Source organism: Mytilus edulis, chromosome 8 (genome assembly GCF_963676685.1).
Source record: "Mytilus edulis chromosome 8, xbMytEdul2.2, whole genome shotgun sequence".
Classification (NCBI taxonomy): domain Eukaryota; kingdom Metazoa; phylum Mollusca; class Bivalvia; order Mytilida; family Mytilidae; genus Mytilus; species Mytilus edulis.
Genome location: NC_092351.1, coordinates 35,854,677 through 35,869,035, shown reverse-complemented (window position 1 = coordinate 35,869,035; position 14,359 = coordinate 35,854,677). Strand labels below are relative to the sequence as shown.

At 33.9% G+C, this 14,359-nt stretch overlaps 1 protein-coding gene across 9 annotated transcripts in view; it reads right to left on the bottom strand.

The window, feature by feature from the left end:
* Positions 1-14,359, bottom strand: part of LOC139486769 (ETS-related transcription factor Elf-2-like) — a 110,358-nt gene that overhangs the window by 75,472 nt on the left and 20,527 nt on the right. Inside the window, exon 1 of one of the 9 annotated variants that reach the window (XM_071271713.1) lies at positions 10,117-10,177. The exons of 7 other annotated variants lie outside the window; for them this stretch is intronic. The gene's annotated coding sequence lies outside the window, so the exon portion shown is untranslated. Of the gene's footprint in view, positions 1-10,116; positions 10,178-14,359 lie in introns of those variants that run through there. One more of the 9 variants, XM_071271721.1, reaches the window with a different exon arrangement.

Genomic DNA, 14,359 nt, shown 5'->3' with positions numbered 1-14,359 from the left:
AATTCATTTAAATTTTAAATTCCATACGTAAATTTGCACTTTCCTATAAATATTTGTTAATTTAAACTTTAGTTAATATCTACATCCATCATTTATGTCAATCAAAATCAAAGATTAGGAAAGACTCCCTTACTACCTTAAGGCTTTATCTAATAATTTCATTCGATTTGAATAACAGCAGACATTTTCTGGTTCTTGATTTCAAGGTCAGAGATTAATCCTTGAAAGACCATGGTCACAGCATGGCTAAATGGCAAATGGTTTAAAGAGCTGAAGTTTTTTACTTGTATATATATATATAAAGTTTCCAAGCTCTGTAAATTATTGCTTCCAAGTTCTGTAAATTAATATTAACTGATATATTATAACAGTTAGAAGATGATTGTTTGACATGAAAGTACAATATTGTATCTGATCATCAATCAACTTTTCAAAATGCTTGTTCATTATGAGAATGCTCAGTTAAGCCTAAGATTATGGATATAAAAATGATATAAAAGGGGGGGGGGGTCAGGATCCTGAAATCCTGGGCCTAAAAACATGAAGTCCTGAGGTTCCGAATTTAAAAAAAAAAAAATCCTGACATCCCAAAATTCAAAAAAACAAATCCCAGATCCCGAAATCCCAAGCTTAAAAACACCTGATCCCGATGTCCCGAAAAAGATCCTGCCCCCACTCATATAACAACTTACAACAATTTTATATAGGTGTAGCTCCATTTTAATTCATTATGTTTTTGACAGATAAAATCACAAATTAAACAGCAACAGATCAGATAACAAAATTATAAAATAGGCTGTTATCTTTCTAATTTATTATTCCACGTAAAATCTAATGACATCCCCTTTCATATTTGTACGTATGTAATAAGAACATTTCAGAATAACAATTGTTATATAAAAACTGAAACTTCTTAAAAAACGATACAAATTAAAAGTGTTATTATGCAACATTTACGAAAAATACAAACTTCTCAGACGAAAAAACACTAATACTGGCTCTCTTTTTATATGAAAAGTTATAAGCAATGTTTTCCCTGTATATTTAATGCCTATATATCTTTCCAGCCTTTATTTCGACATCAATGCATTTGAATGGAGACATAACGTTGGAACACAACCCCTGGGCTAAGCTTGTGACAATGGCATATATCAAGCTTGGAATAAAGCTTGTTCTTCGGGAGGCAGGTTTTAAGTCAATGAATACAAAATGATATAATAAAATAAAAATTGAAATATTTGTGCATAATAATATATATCTTCACATTGTATCATTTCTGAATTTTTAGTGCTAAATTAAAAAGCTACAGTGAAAAAACTATGTGAATCATAAGTATTTTATCCTACATTGAACTTTTGATGTCGTCCCTATACTAAGTGCCCAATATTGGTCCTGTATGACTGACATATATAATTTTATTTACTTTAAGCTGGTCTATCACCATCTGTGTTTTATAGATGGTTCAAGTATCTTTTTATGTCAATAAGTAACAATATATAAGACTATTTAAATAAATGATTCATAAAGACATAAAATATCCCAAAATACCTGTAGTTTATAATTTACATACATGTACATGCAAAGGATTTTTTTCTTTACATATTGAATGCATAGCCAAATACATTTACAATTTTTGAAATATAATAGATATTGACCACATTTCCTGAAATTTTGTATCAACAACTTTACAACAAGTGATAGTGGTAAAATAGTAGGATACAGACGTTAAAAAATAGGGGATCTGAGAAAAAAATGTTGAAATGACTTAAATTCTGTGTCATCGGCAACACTGTTTAATTTAAATAATCATTCTTGAATGGTCCTAGATTTTTTGCATTATTAACAAGCAAAGAGGGGACATTACTTTTTTAAAGTTATTTTTCATTTTTAGACAAAATAAGCCTTAAAATTCAAATGTATTTTAAATACTGTGGTTTCATTTATTTTCCTGGGAAACCAATTTTTTGGGAATTCGTGGTTTGAGGTGAACCATGAATATAAATGTTCACCGGAGTACAAATTTTCTTTAGATTTGTATGAAAACTTTGGTGAAACCACAAATTCAAATTTCCACAAAAATACAATATTTACCTCAATCCATAAAAATTGGTACCCACGAAAATAAATGAATCCCCAGTATAAAATTCAGCATTGAATTATTGGAGGGGTAAATTCAGTAAATAAATATACATCATCACGCTCAAGGACCGCCCCTTTGGGGGAGAACTTTCTGTATAGAACTGAAGTCCTGTGCTCTTCAATGTTTGTAATACACATTTTTTGATGGATGGATCAACACTAGAGTAAAACAAAATTAAAAAAAGAATGCTGAATGTACTATTTTTTTTTACTACAAGACTGAAAAATAATGGGGGTCAGTAAAGGAATTAAGTGCCTTTCTACAGGTCAGTATTTAAAGAATTAAGTGCCTTTCTACAGGTCAGTAAAGGAATTAAGTGCCAATCTACAGTGTTTCAAAAACAAGGCCATGTGAATTTCCGAAAAACTGAATTTACCCCTATACCAAAAAATCTTAAGTATAGTTAAGGTCTTTCCTCTCCGCGAGGAAAGACCTTATTGTTTTTCGCATGTTTTTTTTTTTTTTTTTTCATCCAGCATTTGTTTGACATGGCCTCCCCTCGTTTCTATTGGAGTTATCAAGACCAGATATGGACCATCGGTAGACCTCATCATGAAGTATTACCAGATGAGGCTGTGTAGGATTTCATCATCCCCTTTAGAAGTTATCTCCCTTTTATTGGTTTTTTTCGACGTGGCCCCCCCTCGTTGTTTTTGAAGATATCATGACCATTTTTTAACAATAGTTAGATCTCAACATGATGTGTTACCATATTAGGCTGCTAAGGATTTCATCATTATCTATGAGAGTTACGTCCCCTTGAAGCAATTTCTTACTTTTACATTTTTCTCAAAAAGGATTCAAGATAGAATCGATTTGAAAACGGCAACATGTGCACGACCAGATGGCAATGATAATAAACATATACAATCATTTTGTTGTTAACCCTTATAAGGAGTTATTTCCCTTGAAAAAAAATACACAATTTTTGAAAAATTGTATCTCGAGAACCGGAAGTCGTAAAGACTTGGGACCTACACCAATAATCTTAAGTTCATGTGACCTTTAATTTGCACCCAAGGTCAAAGGTCACCGAGAGCAAAAAAAAATTACGCTGCAATTTCAAGCTTGCATATTAAGAAAACGATAAGAGTTTGCTGCATACTTACAGCGTATAAAATGTTCCTCTGGACGAGCTCTACATTTTATACACTAAGCTCAAAAGTGTCCGACTGTCTGTTCAAAAGTTACGACGGGATGATTCTTAAAAGTATAGTATTGTGTGTATATCTTTTTAAAGGTAACAGATATCAACCTACTATAAACTGCAAAGATGATCAGTAGTTAAAGACCTTCAATTTGAGGTCAATGTCAGGTCATGATGAAATTTTACCTTGACCTTCACATTATACTATGACCTTGACCTTGTGACATTTGAAAAGTCAAGTGGTCCTGAGTTGAATGGTGATAGTCCCATATCTCTACGACTTCCGGTTCTCAAGTTTTGTATTGCATCATATATTTGATGATTAATTGTGACCTTGGTGAACTTTGAAATTGTCCAAATTCTTTTTCTATAATGTTGTCCTTCAACTGTAGATCATTTATCATTTAACAGATTTGAGATACCTATTGTCGTTTTAGAGATAATGCAGTTTGAAGTTTTGCGAGCGGAGGCATGTATTTCTGAATCATCAAGAGCTTACCACTTAAAATGTTTCAGAAATTGAAGAAGTTGACATAGTTATATGTTTGACCAAATACCAAAATAATTCCATGGAAAAAAACACCAAAAAATCAATTTGAAATTTTCAAGTTTTGCATTGACTTTGTAAGTTTCATAACTTCTATTTATATAGTTGATATTGCATCATTATTTGCACTTTGTCAAATGGGGTCATCTGATATATCAAATTGAAGGTCTTAATAAACTCTACTTAAAAATGAAAATTTTAAATCCCCTTTCATCCCAGGGGGACGGGTGGGGTCATTTAGTGCAAACATTCAAATTTCTCAGATGGTAAGGTTGTCGCATATCAAATGAAAGAACATAAAGCGTACATTTCAAATTTCAAATTGACGTCTCCCACAAATGGGTTGGATGGGGTCATTGAGTGCAAAACATAAATGTTCTTTTAAGGTAGGGTTGTTGTATATCAAATGAAAGGTCATGATGTGTACATTTGAAATATCAAATTCCCGACCTCCAAAAATTAGTTGGATGGGGTTATTAAGTGCAAAAATCAGACTACCTAGAACATGGCGTTGTCGCATATCAAATGAAAGCTCATCTACCCTGTGTTAAATATATCATACTTCCGATCTCAAAAATGTAGGCGGATGAGGTCATTAAGTGTAAAAAGCGAAAAGTTTCAGAAGGTATTGCTTGTCGTATATCAAACGAAAGGTCATACAAAGTACATTACGAAAACATCACTTTTACAGGAAAGACCTTTCAATTGTTTTACAAACAATTGAGATACTAGTTTTTAAGGTCTTTCCTCTCCGCGAGGAAAGACCTTATTGTTAAGGTCTTTCCTCTCCGCGAGGAAAGACCTTATTGTTTTTCTCCTGTTTTTTTTTTTTTTTTTTTTTTTTTTTTTTTTTTTTCATCCAGCATTTGTTTAACATGGCCTCCCCTTGTTTCTATTGAAGTTATCAAGACCAAATATGGACCATCGGTAGACCTCATCATGAAGTATTACCAGATGAGGCTGTGTAGGATTTCATCATCCCCTTTAGAAGTTATCTCCCTTTTATTGGTTTTTTTCGACATGGCCCCCCCTCGTTGTTTTTGAAGATATCATGACCTTATTTGGACAAAAGTTAGATCTCATCATGATGTGTTACCATATGAGGCTGCTAAGGATTTCATCATTCCCTATGAGAGTTATGTCCCCTTGAAGCAATTTCTTTCTTTTACATTTTTCTCAAAAAGTATTCAAGATAGAATCGATTTGAAAACGGCAACATGTACAGGACCAGATGGCAATGTTAATTAACATATACAATCATTTTGTTGTTAACCCTTATAAGGAGTTATTTCCCTTGAAAAAATATAAACAATTTTTGAAAAATTGTATCTCGAGAACCGGAAGTCGTAAAGACTTGGGACCTACACCAATAATCTTAAGTTCATGTGACCTTTAATTTGCACCCAAGGTCAAAGGTCACCGAGTGCAAAAAAAAATTACGCTGCAATTTCAAGCTTTCATATTAAGAAAACGATAAGAGTTTGCTGCATACTTACAGCGTATAAAATGTTCCTCTCGACGAGCTCTACATTTTATACTCGACCTCAAAAGAGTCCGACTGTCTGTTCAAAAGTTACGACGGGATGATTCTTAAAAGTATAGTATTGTGTGTATATCTTTTTAAAGGTAACAGATATCAACCTACTATAAACTGCAAAGATGATCAGTAGTTCAAGACCTTCAATTTGAGGTCAATGTCAGGTCATGATGAAATTTCACCTTGACCTTCATATTTTACTATGACCTTGACCTTGTAATATTTGACAGGTCAAGTGGTCCTGAGTTGAATGGTGATAGTCCCATGTCTCTACGACTTCCGGTTCTCAAGTTTTGTATTGCATCATATATTTGATGATTAATTGTGACCTTGGTGAACTTTGAAATTGTCCCAATTCTTTTTCTATAATGTTGTCCTTCAACTGTAGATCATTTATCATTTAACAGATTTGAGATATCTATTGTCGTTTTAGAGATAATGCAGTTTGAAGTTTTTCGAGCGGAGGCATGTATTTCTAAATCATCAAGAGCTTACCACTTAAAATGTTTTAGAAATTGAAGAGGTTGACATAGTTATATGTTTGACCAAATACCAAAAACATTCCATGGAAAAAAACACCAAAAAATCAATTTGAAATTTTCAAGTTTTGCATTGACTTTGTAAGTTTCATAACTTCTATTTATATAGTTGATATTGCATCATTATTTGCACTTTGTCAAATGGGGTCATCTGATATATCAAATTGAAGGTCTTAATAAACTCTACTTAAAAATGAAAATTTTAAACCCCCTTTTCATCCCAGGGGGACGGGTGGGGTCATTTAGTGCAAACATTCAAATTTCTCAGATGGCAAGGTTGTCGCATATCAAATGAAAGAACATAAAGCGTACATTTGAAATTTCAAATTGACGTCCCCCAAAAATTGGTTGGATGGGGTCATTGAGTGCAAAAAATTATTTTTTTTTACGATAGGGTTGTTGTATATCAAATGAAAGGTCATGATGTGTACATTTGAAATATCAAATTCCCGACCTCAAAAAATTAGTTGGATGGGGTTATTAAGTGCAAAAACCAAACTTTCTAGGACATGGCGTTGTCGCATATCAAATGAAAGCTCATCTACCCTGTGATACATATATCATACTTCCGATCTTAAAAATGTAGGTGGACGAGGTCATTAAGTGTAAAAAGAGAAAAGTTTCAGAAGGTATGCTTGTCGTATATCAAACGAAAGGTCATACAAAGTACATTACGAAAACATCACTTTTACAGGAAAGACCTTTCAATTGTTTTACAAACAATTGAGATACTAGTTTTTCTCCTGTTTTTTTTTTTTTTTTTTCATCCAGCATTTATTTAACATGGCCTCCCCTTGTTTCTATTGAAGTTATCAAGACCAAATATGGACCATCGGTAGACCTCATCATGAAGTATTACCAGATGAGGCTGTGTATGATTTCATCATCCCCTTTAGAAGTTATCTCCCTTTTATTGGTTTTTTTCGACATGGCCCCCCCTCGTTGTTTTTGAAGATATCATGACCTTATTTGGACAAAAGTTAGATCTCATCATGATGTGTTACCATATGAGGCTGCTAAGGATTTCATCATTCCCTATGAGAGTTATGTCCCCTTGAAGCAATTTCTTTCTTTTACATTTTTCTCAAAAAGTATTCAAGATAGAATCGATTTGAAAACGGCAACATGTACAGGACCAGATGGCAATGTTAATTAACATATACAATTATTTTGTTGTTAACCCTTATAAGGAGTTATTTCTCTTGAAAAAATATAAACAATTTTTGAAAAATTGTATCTCGAGAACCGGAAGTCGTAAAGACTTGGGACCTACACCAATAATCTTAAGTTCATGTGACCTTCAATTTGCACCCAAGGTCAAAGGTCACCGAGTGCAAAAAAAAAATTACGCTGCAATTTCAAGCTTTCATATTAAGAAAACGATAAGAGTTTGCTGCATACTTACAGCGTATAAAATGTTCCTCTCGACGAGCTCTACATTTTATACTCTGACCTCAAAAGAGTCCGACTGTCTGTTCAAAAGTTACGACGGGATGATTCTTAAAAGTATAGTATTGTGTGTATATCTTTTTAAAGGTAACAGATATCAACCTACTATAAACTGCAAAGATGATCAGTGGTTCAAGACCTTCAATTTGAGGTCAATGTCAGGTCATGATGAAATTTCACCTTGACCTTCATATTTTACTATGACCTTGACCTTGTAATATTTGAAAGGTCAAGTGGTCCTGAGTTGAATGGTGATAGTCCCATGTCTCTACGACGTCCAGTTCTCAAGTTTTGTATTGCATCATATATTTGATGATTAATTGTGACCTTGGTGAACTTTGAAATTGTCCCGATTCTTTTTCTATAATGTTGTCCTTCAACTGTAGATCATTTATCATTTAACAGATTTGAGATATCTATTGTCGTTTTAGAGATAATGCAGTTTGAAGTTTTTCGAGCGGAGGCATGTATTTCTGAATCATCAAGAGCTTACCACTTAAAATGTTTTAGAAATTGAAGAGGTTGACATAGTTTTATGTTTGACCAAATACCAAAAACTTTCCATGGAAAAAAACACCAAAAAATTAATTTGAAATTTTCAAGTTTTGCATTGACTTTGTAAGTTTCATAACTTCTATTTATATAGTTGATATTGCATCATTATCTCCACTTTGTCAAATGGGGTCATATGATATATCAAATTGACGGTCTCAATAAACTCTACTTAAAAATGAAAATTTTAAACCTCTTTTTTATCCCAGGTGGAAGGGTGGGGTCATTTAGTGCAAAAATTCAAATTTCTCAGATAGTAAGGTTGTCGCATATCAAATGAAAGAACATAAAGCGTACATTTCAAATTTCAAATTGACGTTCCCCAAAAATTGGTTGAATGGGTCATTGAGTGCAAAAAATAAATTTTCTTTTAAGGTAGGGTTGTTGTATATCAAATGAAAGGTCATGATGTGTACATTTGAAATATCAAATTCCCAACCTCCAAAAATTGGTTGGATGGGGTTATTAAGTGCAAAAATCAAACTTTTTAGAACATGGCGTTGTCGCATATCAAATGAAAGCTCATCTACTCTGTGTTACATATATCATACCTCCGATCTAAAAAATGTAGGCGGATGAGGTCATTAAGTGTAAAAAGCGAAAAGTTTCAGAAGTTATGCTTGTCGTATATCAAACGAAAGGTCGTACAAAGAACATTACGAAAACATCACTTTTACAGGAAAGACCTTTCAATTGTTTTACAAACAATTGAGATACTAGTTTTGGTTTATATTTTCTTTTCAGGGAAAAATGATGATGGCCATGAAATGCTAGTGCAATAGATAAAGCACAAAAATATGATTGATTTACATGATAAGTAATAAAGTTCACAACCTTTGTCCAAAATGATACAGGAAGGGTGTTTTGTTTTTATCCAGTGGCTGACCAAAATAATTTCAGGCTAGGCAAGTGTTCTATTTATAGCCAAAATATTCCTGAAAACTACTTCCTCTTCTTCGATTGAATCATTAAACTAAAGCTTTGATAATTTATCTAAGTTTCTGAATTTTGTTTTTTTATGCCAAATTCATTTTCAAATTTGCACATATGAAAAATAGGAGAAATACTTATTTGGGAACTTAATTATTCTTTCATCAGCATTGATTATTGAAATTGAAGTAATTAGATTGCACTTAAAATAATAAGGTGCTACTGAAAGGTTTTTAGAAGCATTAAATTGTTTAATTTTCCATGTATCTTATCAGGCAATATCTATGATCAACATGTCAGAAATGTGTGAGTGCCTAATCAGCATCTTCACTATCCATGTTTCAACACATTTTAATTCTCAGATAAAAGTAATCAAAAATCCATTAGAATTTTACAAAAAGTAAAAAGAAGTTTAAGATAGGAAGGGCACATTCAAAACTCATACTCAGAAGAGAAAATGACAATGCCATGGAAAAAAACATAAACTACTGGTATGAAAAGACAAACAAGTTCACTAAACCCTACACAGAAAACTATAAACTGAGCAACATGAATCCCACCAAATACCTCAGGTTTGAGAAACTAACATAAACAGAAGGTGCCCTGTACTTTAAAAGCCCTTATAGTGTCCAAGAAATTAGACTATTTTTTGTTTAATTTGGATTATAAGCTAGCTTCAATATTTGTGAAATAATCATATTTTATTAAGTCATGAAAAGACCGTTTTACTGAAAAAGATAACATCTGTTTATTTTCTTGCTGAAAAAAATTAACTTTGCTTTATACTAATGAAGCCCAATTATTTCTGAAATTATATCAGTTGGATAGTATGCAACTTTGACACTGCAACTGTTTTACATCTCTCTCAAAATGAATCCTAACACTTGTAAACATTTTCATAAAAACTTTCATTGAAGGAGTCTATTTTAATTTTCAATGAGTTTACAGGAAGAAATTAAACCCGAAATGTGTCTTAATCTTCTTTCCTTTCAATGATGAGTAAGAAAGTCACATGTTAAACATAATTGTCCATCCAGCATGTGCCTCCATGACAACAAATAAAGCAGAAAGTTTTACGCTACAATAATTAAAACACAATTTCATGTCTATAATATTATTCTTTCCATAAATTTTGAAAGATCTTAAATAACAAGCTTAAACGCTTCAAAATTCAATGAAAGAAAATATTTTTGTGATAAACTGAAGCTTTTCAGTCCAGAATCTTTATCAGGTGGATTAATTGTTAGAACATGAATAAAATATATATATGCTTACTTTTTTCTTGCACAGGGACGCTTTAAGTGAATCTTACAAATGACTATTACTATTGCAAAATAACATTTAGGTTTTCTTATTTACTACCTTCTAAACATAGCCATTACACACATTGGTTTTCCAAGTTTTCAACAAGAATTTGTTTACAATGACTAATGCACTCAAAGTCCAGCTCCTTGTGCTGATACCTTAATTAAGAGACTTATATAGGGGGTAGGGGGTACAGTCAGTGCACCACCCTTTTATGACACCCCCCCCCCCCCCCTCCCCCCTTTTTTGAAGTTGATGGATCCGCCACTGCAATTCTCAAGTTTAATGACTAAATGTTAGCACACATCTACATTATCTTGCAATCAGGGATAATGTTTGCCCAAAACATCAAACTTTTTGCCTAAAAAAACACTCAAGTTTAAATTTCTTTAGATGTTAGCTGACCAAAGCAGAATAGAAACTTCTGGATAATTTCATGTGAATAGTAAAATTCCACATGTACCAATTTGACAAAAATGGTACCCCCAGTGGGGGATCCAGGGTTGGAAACCCCCCCCCCTTTTTTTTAAACGATCAATGCATTTGAATGGGGAAATACAGTTGAAAACCCCACCCCTTTTAATCTGGGTTGGGAACCCCCTTTTGAAAATGGCTGGATCTTCCCTTGCACCCCCATGTATGTAAGTTATGCAAAATACAGCCAATCAATTTTGATCATCATGTTTCTAACAAGAATCTTTATACAACTACTTATAAAAATTGTAATAATTTAAAAAAGAAAAGAGCATCTGTTATCTATAATTGAAAAGATTTGTGTGGATTTGACACAGTTGTCAAAGTAGAATTTTTGGGTAAATTCGCTTTTACGGAGATCGAGTCGGGTCCATTCCAGCTTTGGGTTGTTGTTAATTAAATGTAGCATGGCTGCGTCCAGGCCTTATTTTGGATGGCAAAATTCAAAGCAATTTTTATAAAAATATGGACAATTTACTGTGATAAAATCACATACTATGCAGCGAACACCTAGATCAAATGCAGGCAATAGATACAAGGATGTTCTTCGATCCCTGACAGGAGGTAGTGACCGCACAATGAACAAGCAAACGTTGACTTTCAGTTCCCCTTTATTAGCTACTGCTGAGGAAGCTCATGTCAGCCCTATGTTACACGATCCATCTCCTCCTCCTATAAGTGACCAGCGAGTACATGTACGTCGAGAAACCCCCCTCTCGGTCAAGCCGTCTAGACACCCTAAAAGTACTACAAGTATTCAGTCCGAAATTGAACAGTTAGAAGCCCAATGTGAACATTTGAACCTAGAGCTACGTAAAGCTAAGCTAGAAAAAGAACAGTCAAACCTCACCAAAGCTCTGGTCGTAGAACTACAGGCACTCCCATCGAAGGAGGCAGAACAAACCCCAATCTCAGGTACATGTATACAAATTAAAAAAGCTAAGCAGATCACTGATTATTTGTTTCTTACGTCTCTTGATTCGATTGAAGAAGAGGGCCATATAGTCGAGATAGGGGGTGGAGCTCGTATTCAAATTGATCGTAAGAAAACGCCTCTGAGTCACGTCACCTTAGAACAATGGGGTTTTGCAAGCCTTGGTATACTCACAGAACTCATTCGTACTGATGAATTGTCCCCCCTGGAGACTAAAGGTTACCTAAGTTATACTCAAAGCATTTTTAGACTAGTAGCCAATCATATTTGGCATAGTGTTCTGTTGTACGATAAGGAATACAGGGACCTTCAGGCCAAGGAAGGCTTTAAGTGGGGGGATCCACAGAAGGATTTGCGAGATTTCCATTTAGTTCCCAAGAATAACAGCTTAACAATGCGTACTTTAAGTGCAATGAATAAATCAAGTCCGTCTGAAAATTTGAAGGAGAACCCAGGTTCGAAACAAAATTCAAGGAAGAGAGGTCCATTTATGCCAGATGGCAGAGAAATCTGTCGTAAATTCAATTCAGGAACTTGCGAGTTTCAAAGGTGCCGCATGGCGCATAACTGTGCCATTTGCTACTCTCGAGATCACAAAGCAGTGGAGCACAATTCAAAAAACGAAGTCAGGAAACCACAAACGAATTCAACCGCATAAATTTTTTCCGAAATATGCCTTGCGTCAAAACTTATCGTCTTCATTTTGATTCATGGTGTAGCCTACTCCCTTGCGATGACAAGGATTATGACTTTATCTTATCTGGAGTTAAAAATGGTTTTTCGATTGTGGATAAAATGCCTGATTTTAATACTCAAGTTCTGTGCGATAATTACAGATCTGCAATGTCACAAAAAAGTTTAGTTGAAAAACAAATCAAAAATGAAATTGATAATGGAAATTATGTGGTGACAAAGGTGAAACCCTTAATTACTAGTGCTATTGGTTCTGTTCCGAAAGATAATGGATCTGTGCGTTTAATCCATGATGCTAGTATGCCAAATAAATTTTGTTTGAATAGTTTAGTTGAGGAAAAAGCTTGTTCTTACATGGATCTTAATTATGCATGCAAATTAATTCAACATAATAATTATCTTTGCAAAGTTGATCTTAAAAATGCATACAGATGTGTAAGCCTTCATGAATCTAATTATAATCTTACTGGTCTTCATTGGAAATTTGAGGGTGACGCTGAGGATACCTATTTTTATGATACAAAATTACCTTTTGGCGCTTCTAAATCACCAAGTATTTTTCAATGTCTTTCTAGTGCAGTGTGCAGGATAATGAAAGCAAAATTTAATATACTGGTTATATCATACCTTGATGATTTTTTAATTATTAGCAACTCATATAATGAATGCAAAAGTGCACTTCAAAAGCTTCTCTTCATTTTGCGTCAGCTTGGTTTTCATATAAACTACAGTAAGATTGATGGACCTGCACAAAAATTGATATTTTTAGGAGTTTTAATTGACACAGGTGAAATGACACTTTCTTTGCCAGATAGAAAATTAGCAGATTTTCATGGTTTATTGCAAACGTTTCAGAATAAACGTCGAGCTACAAAAAGACAACTTGAGTCGCTTATTGGTAGTTTAAACTGGGCGTCTCAAGTCATACAGGGGGGTCGCTCTTTCATGCGTAGGATGATTGATCTGAAGAATACACTCAAGAACCATTCGGACAAAGCTTTACTGAACTCTGATTTTTCTGCAGACCTAGAGTGGTGGCTTAAGTTCATGAAAACTTTTAATGGAAGGACTTGTATTTTAGACAATAAGCCAATTTCATCCCTTCAGTGCGACGCTTGCTCTGAAGGTGGGGGAGCCACTTTTTTAGGTGATTTTTTCTACATAAACTGGACACTTGATATGCCGGATGTGGCCCCTCTGCACATTAATTTAAAAGAAACAATCATTATTGTTATTGCAATTTTTAAATGGGCATCATTTTTGGAAAACAAAAGAGTTATTATTTATACTGACAATGTCACAGCAAAAAGTGTTATAAATAAAATGACTAGTAGGAATCCAGTTGTGATGGTTTACATAAGATTCTTGTTTTATATGCAAGCTGTGTATAATTTTTCCATTTTTGCCATTCATATACCTGGTAAATTTAATACATTAGCAGATGCATGTTCTAGATTACATGAAAAAGACAAACTTAGTCTAGTGTATGATTTGTTACCATTTAATCCTAAAGGTATTTTATCAGTGCATGAATTGCTAAATCATATGTCTTTTAATTTTTTTATGTACAGGTGGATGTGTGGAAGACACCCTCGTAAGGGTTGCGGCTGAGTACAGATCCAGGGGTTGGGCAGAGAGCACAAAGCGACTGTACAGATTCCAGTTAAAATGCTACCTTTCTTTTTGTGAGACTATGTCTATTCAACCAGTGCCAGTCTCGACTGATGATTTTTCTCTATATATAGCATATTTGGCTCATTACAAGAAATTTCGTTTTTGTACAATCCAAAATTATTTAGCAGTAGTTAAGCACCTGCATAAAGCTAATGGTCTCAAGGATCCCATAACCGATAACTGGCATATTAAGCATTTATTGCTTGGTGTTAAACGAGATATAGGTGATGCACAGGTTGGAGCCACAGCTGTTACTCCAAATATGCTACTTATGATAAAGAAGGAACTGAACTTGTGTAGGCTTTATGACCTGTCCGTATACGTAGCATGCTTAATTGGTTTCTTTGGTTTACTCAGACCCGGCAATTTTCTATTCAAGGATAAGCATAATCCTATCCTACGGATTGAGCAGATTGGGAGTATTGATGATGGATTTAT